The 12,612-nt window shown below is 33.9% G+C and overlaps 1 protein-coding gene across 1 annotated transcript in view; it reads right to left on the bottom strand.

Annotated features, from left to right (window-relative positions):
• The window catches only part of LOC145247568 (uncharacterized), a 100,835-nt gene extending 89,217 nt beyond the window's left edge, over positions 1–11,618 (bottom strand). The window contains exon 1 of the mRNA XM_080109415.1: positions 11,001–11,618. The gene's annotated coding sequence lies outside the window, so the exon portion shown is untranslated. The remainder of the gene's footprint in view (positions 1–11,000) is intronic.
• Positions 11,619–12,612: the final 994 nt, after the last annotated feature.

Here is a 12,612-nt window from a genome sequence, read left to right as displayed (position 1 = left end):
AATCAACATTTCTCCAACTATCCAACAATCATGAGTTTGTTTGCACGGCAACCGAGAAGGCATGTTAATGCTTCCCAGTGGGTTTGCTTCAAACTCTACATTGGATCCAACAAACCAAAAGCATGTGAACTTGATCTCGTCCCAGCTGTACTATTACAAAAAAATGTTCCGCTGAGGTTACTTCAGTCCTCTCCAAACTTTACAACAACAAATCTTGCTTTCCTGACTACTGAAAAAGTGCTTCTGTAGTATCAGTTTACAAGAATTCTGGTGAAATAACTGACCCATTAAATTTTCGTTCCATTAGCCTCCTCCCTTCTTTTCGCAATAATATTTGAGTCCATAATAAATCAAGCTCTAGTCCATTATCTTACAGTTGCTAAACTTCTGACAAACCAACAATATGGATTTAGGTAAGCCAATTCTACAGCAGATATCCTAAATGTAATCGCTGAAAGTATATACCATACGCTGGGGAAAAGGGGGAGTAGGGCAGTAGTCCTAGATATATATAAGTCTTTTAACAGGGATTTTCTAAAGAAAATCAGTCATACGGTATCACTGGACAATACTGAAAATAATTAAATCCTTCTTAAATAAGAGAAGAATCCAGGTTGTTCTCGACAGTCGTACATCTAAACAATACGATATAAATGACGTGTGCCTCAAGGGTCGATCCTTGGACCTTTATTATTCCTAATATTCGTAAATGATCTCCCTGATAAAATTGTCTCTGAGATGGGTATATTTGCTAATGACACCACTCCCTATAACAGGTACGAGGGGAACACAAATGAACACATACCAAAGGCAATGGCAGAAATACTAGAGAAAGACCTCCAATCTGTAGTGGAATGGAGAAAAAAATGGATGGTCACATTTAATACTACCAAGACTAAGCTTGTTTCCTTCAATAATTACAATAAAAACTCTCAACCACCAATAGCTAAAGATACATTACCTAAAAGTACTTCTTTCAAACTCTTCGGCTTAAGATCCACAGGGAACATGAGTTGGAACAGATACACTGAGAACATTGCCAAGGCTGCTGCGAAGAAGGTAGGCTCTCTCTCCCGTGCTAGAAGGTTACTTACGTCCGAAAGTATCCTGTACCTCTATAAGGCCACCATTCGCCCATATATGGAGTACTGTTGTCACATTTGGGCTGGTGCATCTGCTACTTGTCTCTCACTCCTGAACAGGGTTCAAAAGAGAGTCGCCAACCTGATAGGTCCCGAACTGTAATCTAAGCTTCAACCTCTGTGCCATCGACGAAATTTTGCATCCCTCTGTCTGTTTTACAAGTATTTTAATGTTGGATGCTCCAACGAACTACAAGCCTTTGTGCACCCTCGATGTAAATACCCCCGACAAACTTGACAAGCAGCAAAATCCCACTCCTACACAGTAGAGATCCCTCGAGGTAAGAAAGCATTCCACTCTAATAGTTTCTTCCTCAGAACTGCTAGACCCTGGAACTCCCTTCTGGGTTCCTGCTTGACTATTCGTTAACAAAATTGTTTAAATAAAGTTTGTAGACAAACTATGCGTTAAAACAATTGTTGACAGACTACTCATTTCAAACAAAAAAAATAGTTGTGTCAAATTATTCGTTAAGAATAAAAGTATTTGTCTACAAACTAGTTGTTTAAAATAAAAAATATTTTTCTACAAACTATTTGTTTAAAATGAAAATATTGTTCTACCAACTATTAGTTTTAAAACATATATTTGTCTACAAAATATCTGTACAATATTTATATACTAACATGTCTCTACAAACTATTCTTTAAAGAAAAAGATTGTTTCCTGATTATTCCGTTAAAATAAAAACGTTTTTTTTTAAAAAGACTATTTGTTTAACATAAATATATTTATTTAAGACTATTCGTTTAACTTAAAAAATATTTGTCTAAAATGACTTGTTTAAAGCAAAATTACAATTTCATTCAAAATACTGCACAAACAAATAATATTGTGTATTTTATTATGATTCGTTTAGTGAATATCTTTATATTCTTTTTGTATCACCAAATTGATTATGATAGCGCAGAATTCTTAAATGGCTTTTTTGCGAACGTCGAATATCGACCACTTCCGTGATAAGTCGAATATTTTACCACTTGGGTTCGATTTTTAAACAGTAATTTAAAATTTTAGTTTTTTAATATTATCTATCTCTATATCAACTATTATATAAAGTCACTTTGTGTGTGCGTGCGTGTGTGTGAGAGTGCCTTTCTCATAGGTCCCGAAACGACTGAGCTTATCTTTTTCAGGTCATTTATATGTCTGGCAGTGTTCTTAGATGTGTTTTGTACAGAAATTCATCCGATAAGTATCGAAAATCGAAAAAGATCCGATTCTAAAAATAGTCCTTTTTCTTATAGATAAAAAAAGATACAGGGGGAATATTTTACGTTACACCGACCAAGGGAAATAATAAAATCTCAGCAAATCATTTCTTCTTAAAAAAAACAGAATTATTGACATCGGGAGATATAGCTCAGTGGTAGAGCATTCAACTACAGATAGAATGATTCTCTATTTTATTTAATTTTTTTTTCTTATTAATGGGTTCAATTTACGATAAAAGAATAGGTATCATTTAAAATCGCTGCAAAGCATTTCTTCGTTTGCATATTTAAAAACTACACATTAATCAGAAATGGCTTTCCAGGGTATTCATCGTCAAGCCCAACTATAAGCTGACGTGATATTGTAAACAAATACAGACGGAATTTTTCTCTTATTTAAGAAGGATTTAATTATGTCATGTATTCTTCCAGTGATACCATATGATCTGATTTTCCTGAGAAGACTTTCATGCCATACACTGTCAAAAGCCTTAGATATATCTAGAGCTAACACTGAGCTATATCTCCCGATGTCAATAATAAAATTTATGTCAGCATTATCTTTATTTCTATTTTATTTTCTTTATTTTTGCAAATTATTCTACCACGCAAAGTATTCCTCATATTATATAATAATCAATAGAGGATTAATTCTATGATAATACATATGCAATCTGCATGAATTAAAATATCATATTTAAGCATATTGTACGACCGGGCAACGTTGGGCGTCCAGCCAGTAAAAAATAAATTCTTATGTTTTGCGACCACTTATCACAAATATTAATTCAAATCACTCTCCCCAATGGTTTACTTCTACTTGTGCAGCCGCCATCGCGCAAAGACAGCATGCGTACCACAGATTTAACCAACATAAGTCCAGGTCAAACAGGCAGAAGTATATAGAAGCCAGAAGTAACTTTAAGAAAGAAATAGCGACAGCTAAGAGAGAATTTACTGAAGCCACCAAAAAACGCATCGAAGCACAGAAAGTAGGGACCGCGACTTCTGGAAAATCTACAACAGTGTAGTAAATAATGGCAATCAACATTTCTCCAACTATCCAACAATCATGAGGTTGTTTGCTCTGCAATTGAGAAGGCTAACATGCTTGCCAGTCGGTTTGCCTCCAACTCGAAACTGAACCCTGCCAACCACCCCCTCCCTGACTTTCCTTTGCGGACAGATGCCACACTAGACGATCTGAAAATCACCCCTTCTCAGGTGCATGTTATCAAGAAATCTTGACACTGCAAAAGCATGTGGATCTGATCTCATCCCAGCTGTGCTATTAAAAAAGGGCTCCGGCGAAGAAGCTCCAGTTCTCTCCAAAGTTTACAACAAATGCCTTAATGAATCTTGCTTTCCTGCCTGCTGAAAAACTGCTTCTGTAGTACCAGTTTTCAAGAATTCTGACGAAAGAACTGACCCAGTAAATTTTCACCCCATTAGCCTCCTCTTACTTTTCGCCAAAATATTTGAGACAATAATTAACTAAGCTCTAGTCCATCACCTTACAGATGCTAAACTTCTAACTGACCAACAATATGGATTTAGACAAGCCCGTTCAACAGCAGACATACTAACTGTAATTTAGAACATATATACCAGTCACTGGACAAAGCGGGTGAGGGTAGAGTGTTAGCTCTAGATATATCTAAGGCTTTTGACAGTGTATGGCATGAAAGTCTTCTCAGGAAAATCAGATCATATGGTATCACTGGAAGAATACATGACATAATTAAATCCTTCTTAAATAAGAGAAAAATTCAGGTTGTCCTCGACGATCGTACATCTAAACAATACAATATAAATGCGGGAGTACCTCAGGGGTCTATCCTGGGATCTGTTATTCCTAATATTCATAAATTACCTCCCTGACAAAATTGCCTCTGAGATGGGTATATATGCTGACGACACCACACTCTATAACAGACACAACAGGAAAACAAATGAACACATATCTAAAGAAATGGCAGAAGCACTAGAGGATGACCTCCGATCTGTAGTGGAAAGGGGACATAAATGGGTGGTCACATTCAATACTGCCAAGACAAAAGTCGTTTCCTTCAATAATTACAAGAAACCTTCTCTACCACCAATAGCAATGGCCAATGACTTTATCTGAAAGTACATCTTTTAAACTCCTCGGCCTAACGCTCTCAGGAAACATGAGTTGGAACAATTACATTGAGAGTATCGTCAGGAACGCTGCGAAGAAGGTAGGTTCTCTCTACCGTGCTAGAAAAATACTTACGCCCGAAAGTATCCTATACCTCTATAAGGCCCGCATTCGCCCATGTATGGAGTACTGTTGTCATATTTGGGCTGGTGGATCTACCACTAGTCTCTCGCTCCTAGACAAGGTTCAAAAGAGGGTTGCCAATCTGATAGGTCCTGAACTGTCATCTAAACTTCAGCCTCTGTCCCATCGACGAAATGTTACATTCCTCTGCCTTTTCTACAAGTACTTTAATGGTGAATGCAATGACGAACTGCCAGCACTTGTGCCCCCTCGACGTAAATATCCCGACAAACCCGACAAGCAGCTAAATCCCACCCCTTCACAGTAGAGATCCCTAGATGTAAGAGAGCCTTCTACTCGAGTAGTTTCTTCCCCAGGCCAGCTAAACTTTGGAATTCCCTGCCGGGTCCCTGCTTCCCTAAATGTACTGACATGCAGAAGTTCAAGCGCAACGTGAACCGACATCTTGCTGCTCAACTCCCTACACAGTACCCCTGATGCCCATGTCCCTGATAGTAGCCCCCTACAACAAAGTGGCAATGTGCCTTGTTTGGGGTGAAAATGTAAAAAAAAAAAAAAAAAAAAAAAGATCGTCAAATTGAAAAGTTGTGTAATTGACCTAATATAAACTATCGCAAGCAATAGTGCCAACTATGCCGGGTTCAAGTTCTACAGAATACTGTTGACAAAAGCTATGAACCCGCAAATTTCTCCAAATTAAATAATTAAAATGAATCGTCTTCAATAAGTCATATCTTAGAATATTAAATTGGCCAAAGGGGTTGACATGCCGTAAAATAGACAAAGCAAACTAAATCACAAAGTTGTTTTTATTCTACCAAAATTGATAAGAAAATACTTCATTTGTAATTCTTTTCACAAAAGTTTCACAAGTTTCCAGACTTTTTTGTACAGGCATTTAAAATTGTCATAGACTCTTGAAAATTCAGTAGGCTATTGGTATATGAGATGACTGACCAATTTGATTTAAGGTTCAAATGAACAGCTACAGCATGAATTGGAATACACCGTACTAAAGCTTGATTGTCACAGCTTGTGAATTTAAAAATGCAATCTGGATGTGAGGACACTTTAGAAGAACGATATACAATAAAATTATGTTTAAACTTGGGAAAAATACCGCAGAAACGTATGGAATGCTTCAGACTGCTTTTGGACCAACTTGCATGAATCGAGTATCAGTTTTTGAATGGCATAAGAGATTAAAAGGAAAGAAGGGAGTCTGTAAAGGATGATGAGACATGCGAGAGGAAAAAAGAAGTCAGAACACTAGAGTTGATTGGCCAAATAAAGAATTTCATGGATAAGGATCGTCGTGTGTCTATCGAGACAATAAGTGGGCAGTTTGATATCAGTGTGGAAACTGTACACACAATTATTCACGAGCAACTGAAGATGCGGAAGATTTGCGCGAAGTTTGTTCCAAGGGTGCTTAGAGAAAACCAGAAAGAAAGACGTTGTCATGACAACAGGAAGATGGTTGAGCTGATCACGTCAGATCACGCAGTTCTTGATGCTCTGGTGACCTGCGATGAAAGCTAGATCTGTTGCTATGACTAAGAGACATTGCACAGACTAAGAGACACAGTTCCCAATGGTAGCATACTGGTTCTCTCAAACCCAAGAACGCCAGACAAGCAAAATCCACTAAGAAACTCATCATGGTCCCTTTTCTTGACAACACGGCCATGATCGACATGCGCTGGGTTCCCATTGGACAAACATCAACAAGGAATTCTATGGTGTAGATTTTAAGGAGTTCAGGAAGAGATTCCGTTGGAAGAGGCTATCACTCTTCAAATCGGGTCAGTGGCATTTCCACTAGGACAATGCACCAGTGCACAGACTATTTGACCAAGATGGGCATCAAGACAGTTCCTCACCCTCCTTATAGCCCAGATCTTGCTACCTGTGACTTTTGGTTATTCTCTAAGCTCAATGAAAAGGAGAGGAGATAAAAGATACTGTGACGAGGGTCATTGACACGCTCACACAAGAGGGGTTCCATGGAGCTTTCCGGAAGTTGTTGGAACGGTACAACAAGTGCATTGCAGCCGAATGGGATTAATTCGAATGGGACTAGAATTTCATGTATAGTATCAATAAAAGTGTCATATATGAAAAAAGTCTGGAAACTTATTGAAGCCACCTCATATATTCTAAGTTTCATGTTCAGATAATATATATTTTGGAAACAAAAATCACGTAGATGTTAAAGTGATTATTTTGAAAGGCTTTTAGTCTGCAAACACCGTTATTCATGATGGAATGTGTCCATTAAGTGAAATGCTTACAAACAACATCGTTGACAGGAAATTACAACCTAATTACATGCGTATATACAACTCGGGTTATTTTTAAGTTAATAAAACTCTTCTTGAAAATAACGAATGTCAATAGTTAAGAAATCCTTAAAGAAATCGTCTAATTCATAAACTTGAATTCCATAATAGGAATGTACTAATTGTACACTCTATGATATAAAAATGTCCTCGTACATTAAGCTATATCCATGAGAAGCTTGTTTTAAGAATTTCAAATATGCGTAAATATGAGTTATTCTTATTCATCTATTAACATAATATTAGGTTGATAACTAAGTTGTTGCCGTCAAAGTTTAACAGTGATGCAGAATTGACAGCTTGGTTGGATGAACTTTCCGAGTCAAAATTAAACGATTTCTACCGAAAAGATATTAAGAATCTTGTTGAACGTTGGGGAAAAAGTTGTTAACACGAATAGAGAAAACATTATTGATTAAATAGTAGTTAGTTCTTATTTCACTTTTTAAAAATGTAGATTTAAAAAACGGCAAGAATTAGTTGCCAACGTAATAGAATATATTCAAAGATAAAACTGAGAACTTCCAGAAGTGGTTTCCAAAAAAAAAATGCAGAACTTATATATATATATGAAATTCAAAATGGTTTTTGAAATTCAAAATGGCGTAATTGAAACATATTAAAGGTATTTGCAGCTTCTCTTCCAATTTTCGGATTTTAATCATGTCACATCACACTTTCTTTCATTTAGACGGATTGATTGTTGCTATTTCTTCTGATGAGTTAAGGGCATAATAGATTCACTGATTGATAAAATAATTAAGAGATTGGTTTTGCGCTACGAAACAGATACTGTCAAGATAATGACAACTGAATTAAAGAAATAAATTATAAGATGGTCAACATCATGAATTTTGGAATATAGTTTTTTGTCATTTATTCACTATATATATATATGTGTGTGTGTGTGTGTGTGTGTGTGTGTGTGTGTGTGTGTGTGTGTGTGTGTGCGCGCGCGCTTCTTCAATTATATTTCACCCTTTTATTTATACTAATCTTTTTATTTATAAAAGTCGATACATGTTACATATAATTACACAAATAAATGACAAAAAGTCAATATTCTAAATTCCAAGATTTGGGCTATTTTACAGTTTATCTCTTCCAGCATGTTAAAATGTTCATTTCTTGGCAGCACCTGTTTTGTAGCGCAGAAACAATCATATAATTATTATGTCAACTTTTTAAATATTTATCAGAAAAATAAACACTTATTAAATTAAAATGAAAAAAAATGGACATGATTACGTAAATCCGAAAAAAATCCGAACAGCAGTTTCAATTGTGTTTTATGATATTTACGCATTTTTACGTGTTTTAAAATCAAATATTACAAAAATTGCGGAAAATATTCCAAAATTGACATAATAATTATATTATTGTTTCTGAACTATGAAACATGTGCTGTCAAGAATTGAACAGTTTAACATGCTGAAAGAAATAAACGGTAAGATGGACAACATCTTGGAATTTGAATCATAGACTTTTTCGTATATATATATATATATATATATATATATATATATATATATATATATATGTATGTATATATATATATATACATATATATATATATATATATATATATGTATATATATATATATATACATATATATATATATATATATATATATATATATATATATATATATATATATATATATATATATATATAAGAAAATTTTGTAAGGTTAGGCAACAACAATCTATTTATGTTCAGTCTAATTTATATTAGCTTTTCGATGTGAAAAGTCCGAATAAACTGATTGGTAATATTCAAATAAACGTTAAAATCAATTCCTTCAATGATTAGAAAAGGCAGGGACGGCTCTTTCCTATGTATCTGATGTATAATTTATTCATACATATACAACATATGCTTCAAATAATAATACACAAATAAACTTCGAATTTCTCGAAATAATAATTCTACTCACAACGAAATAAAATCTGTTTTGTTTTTAACGTTATATTTGTTTGTTTTGTTTGTGTGTGTTTTTTTTTTACTTAAATAGTATAACTTTTTAAATAATCTAAAATCCGTTTTTGGTTTTATTTTTGTTTATAACTAGAAATCTTTGTACGGCTAAAGAAAGATATTTAAATATTTATTTGACATAAATTGTTTGTAGTTCAAAATTATCTGAATTACTTAACTTTATGTAATAGCACAATCTAATATCGCGGACGTCTACTGATGGGATGTTTTCAAAAATATAAATAACTAGCATGGGTGCCCGGCGTTACCTGGGTGTTTGGAGGTGGGTGTTGAGCGAAAAAAAAAGTGGTAGTAGGAAGGCAGACTCGAACCCGTATCGCGAAGGAGGAAAAGAACGTGAAAAAAAAACGTGACGTCTTTTCTGTTTCGTCCACCGCCAAACCGGAAGTGACGTAGGTTTAAATTAAGGCTAGACAATCGAAAAGAGGGGATGACTTTCGAAAAGATCAGTGAAAAGATCTGTAGAAAAGTGCCCAGTTAAAGGTGAAGAAATTAATGTTAATACTGATTTTGTGAAAATTTGTCGCCTCTGTCGAAAGTTTTAGGCAGACATGCAAACATACATACATTTATATATTGGTAACTAAAAATTTTCGACCCAAACCGATTAACAAGATTGCCCTATCTCTGAATACTCTTTATGTAAAATTTCAAATGTTTAGACCAGAAATTGTTTTTAGTAATTTGGTAGAGACCATAGAGGTAAATTTCTTTTTTTTAACTTTGACCCCTATTATGACCCCTTAACGTTTGTTGTTTTGGGCCCAAATCAAGTTATTAACTTAGATCCATGTCCAAGTGACCTATATCTAAAATTTCAAGTGTTTAGACTCAAAATTGTCGGAGAAGTATGGTAGAGTTCTCAAAGGTCAAATCGTTGAACTTTTACTCCTTAATAGCCGAATTTCTGGTCGAAAACGGATTACAAAGATTTTCCCAAATCTCAGTACCCTGTATATCAAATTTCGAGTCTGTAGACTGGAAATTGACAGAGTTGTTGCGTAGGGAAATGTACACAGACAGACACACACACACACAGACAAACACTTTCACTTTTATAGATATATAGATTATATTTTTAAACAAATATATTGGAAAAAAATTACAATAGTAGCTATAATAAACGCACTACAACACTAACATTAGTAACCAATAATTACGATAGCAGCTATCTTAGTTAAATTACTATAAGAACTAAACAAAGTCAATTACGATAATGATACAAGTTAATTACAATAGTAGCTATAATAATTAAAAGATCATAGTGAAAATAGTCAATATATTAGAATAATAGTAAATTAACTGCGTTGGAATCTATAGTAATTATGTTAATAGAAAATGAATTTATCAGTAGCTATGCTAATTAAATTACGGTAGTAAATGTAGTTTCTGTAGTAACGAAATTTATACACACACCTATAAATACACACATACATACATACATACATACATACATACATACATACATATAATTTAAGTATCAATATAAAAATAAAATACCCCACAGATGAGTATGTGTGGTTTATAAGCCACAAAACAAATTAATGCATTGATATACCGTAAAACAGAATGAAACTGGATTCAATTTTTAAATGATCATCTTCCGGCAATAACAATAGTAATTATACTAAATCCACGACGATAAAAACAATATTAAATGAGTTGCTATATTAAAGTAACATCGAAACATGATCGTACTATATATTGATTTCTAAGTAATATCATATTAATAAAATAATCCCAAAAGATTTTAAAGTGGTTGATATGTCGTAAAATAAATCACAGAAAAAACATAAAGGACTTTAAGAACATGAAATGGAAATAAAAACTTATTTTATGATTAAATTTACTTTTTAAAGACTGAATAAAATATAATAATTATAATAACTGATAAGGAAAATATATTAAGAAGTGATTACTAAAAACTAACCTTAATTTTCTATATTAGTTAATTGGTAGATAACTGGATTTGATCATTTATTGACTTTTGGAAAAAAATTTTTTCATGAAAACTAAAGTAAAGTGTCTATACTCACGTTTACTTATTTGGATGGTTTAATCCTTCGTATGCGTAAAAATGATCTCATTCATAAAATGATAAAGATGACGAAAAGAAAAGGAAAAAAAAAGAAAGAAAAACTAGTGAAATTTACTTAGTCTTAAATTTCTGTTTAAAATCAATTCGTTATGAATGAAACCAGGCTGTAGCACCATATCCAGTTTTTGAACACGCAATAAAAAGAGGTTTTGTCTTATTTTTCCTTTTTTTCTTCGTTTCTTTTAAAAGTCAACTTGAAACCAAAGGTTTCGTCAATCAGCGTGAGTTTAAAGAGTTAAAACAAAACCAATAACATTTTTGATCCAAATCAATTGATCGCCATAAAAAAAAGTTTACTCGATTTTTTATCAATAAAAATGATCGTTTAAAGAAAGTGTTTTTATTCTGCATTGTATTTTCAACTCCTTTCTTCTTTCACCAGAAAGTTTACGATGTTTAATGATCTTTAGAAGTAGCTGAGTTGTCAATGACGGAAAGGGTATCTCAATTCTGTATTTAGTTTGATTTAACTGTACCATTAATTCAGTTTCCGAGCAGCCAAATGCGGTGGCAGCGACTAAGTCAATTAATCGTCAGTGCTACTTCCTAGCGGAATATATTTTACAAAAGAGGCCATTGATTTTTCTGATTTCCATTTTTCCTTTCCCTTTTCTCTCGTATGGGATACATAAACAGCTGTCCAACTTTTTTTTAGTGAACACCACTATTCATCTTATCCAGTGAGATATGTCCACGCATTTCTACTAAAGAATCTGTCCGGCAATCTGTTACGCTTGACTATAAAATAGCATCGCTAACTCGCGCAAGCGAAATGCACCTAACTTATATTAAATGCACCCAAACATCTCTATTTCAACAAGTCGGTCACTCTGTCATACTCAGGTTTGAAAGTTGGGAAATAGTGTTTTTCGTTCGTTTGTCACGCATAAGTTCGCATAGTATTTTCGTTGAAATGTCACGCATTGAGATATTTAATTTTGTTTTTCCGTCACGCATACGTTACAAAATATTCCTTTCGTTAGTCTGTCCCTCATAACTTTCCGATAGAATTAAAGCTAGTTTGCCACATTTGATTGATTGGTGTGGTTGCTTTTTATACAGCGTACCAACCCTTTTCTGGTTATTTAATCCCAACTCCAGTCATTTTGGAAAAGGTCTTATCTAATTATGTTTGTTATGTAAAGAAGACGGGAAAAAGCAATAGCATTAATGCTTGGTGCAGTTTAGGTCAGAAAGCCAGAATTTCCAGACGGCCTGATCTGATAGCATCAGTTGTCACGCATAATTGATTAATTTTGTTTTGTTTTACTGCATATCAACTCTTTTCGGGTTATTTAAAACCGAGTCTGGTAATTTTGGAAAAAGGTTTGTATGCTTCAAGTTCTTTATATTTTCAATGTATTTATTCATGGTGTTTGGCTTGATTGTTTAGTTGGGGAAAATTGTTGTTCTTGCTTTTCGGATTTACAGAATATGATTGAGTTTTGCAAAGGAAAAGGTCAGAACTTTCAGACAACCTCATATGGTAGCATCAATCTGTCACGTTTAAGTTTGAATTAAAATTTTATCATCATAGGCGCGTATTTATG

This window comes from Euprymna scolopes, chromosome 25 (assembly GCF_053919585.1).
Source record: "Euprymna scolopes isolate OS-2025 chromosome 25, ASM5391958v1, whole genome shotgun sequence".
In the NCBI taxonomy this organism is placed as follows: domain Eukaryota; kingdom Metazoa; phylum Mollusca; class Cephalopoda; order Sepiida; family Sepiolidae; genus Euprymna; species Euprymna scolopes.
The sequence above is the reverse complement of the archived record's forward strand: the minus strand, read 5'-3'. Positions and strand labels throughout refer to the sequence as shown.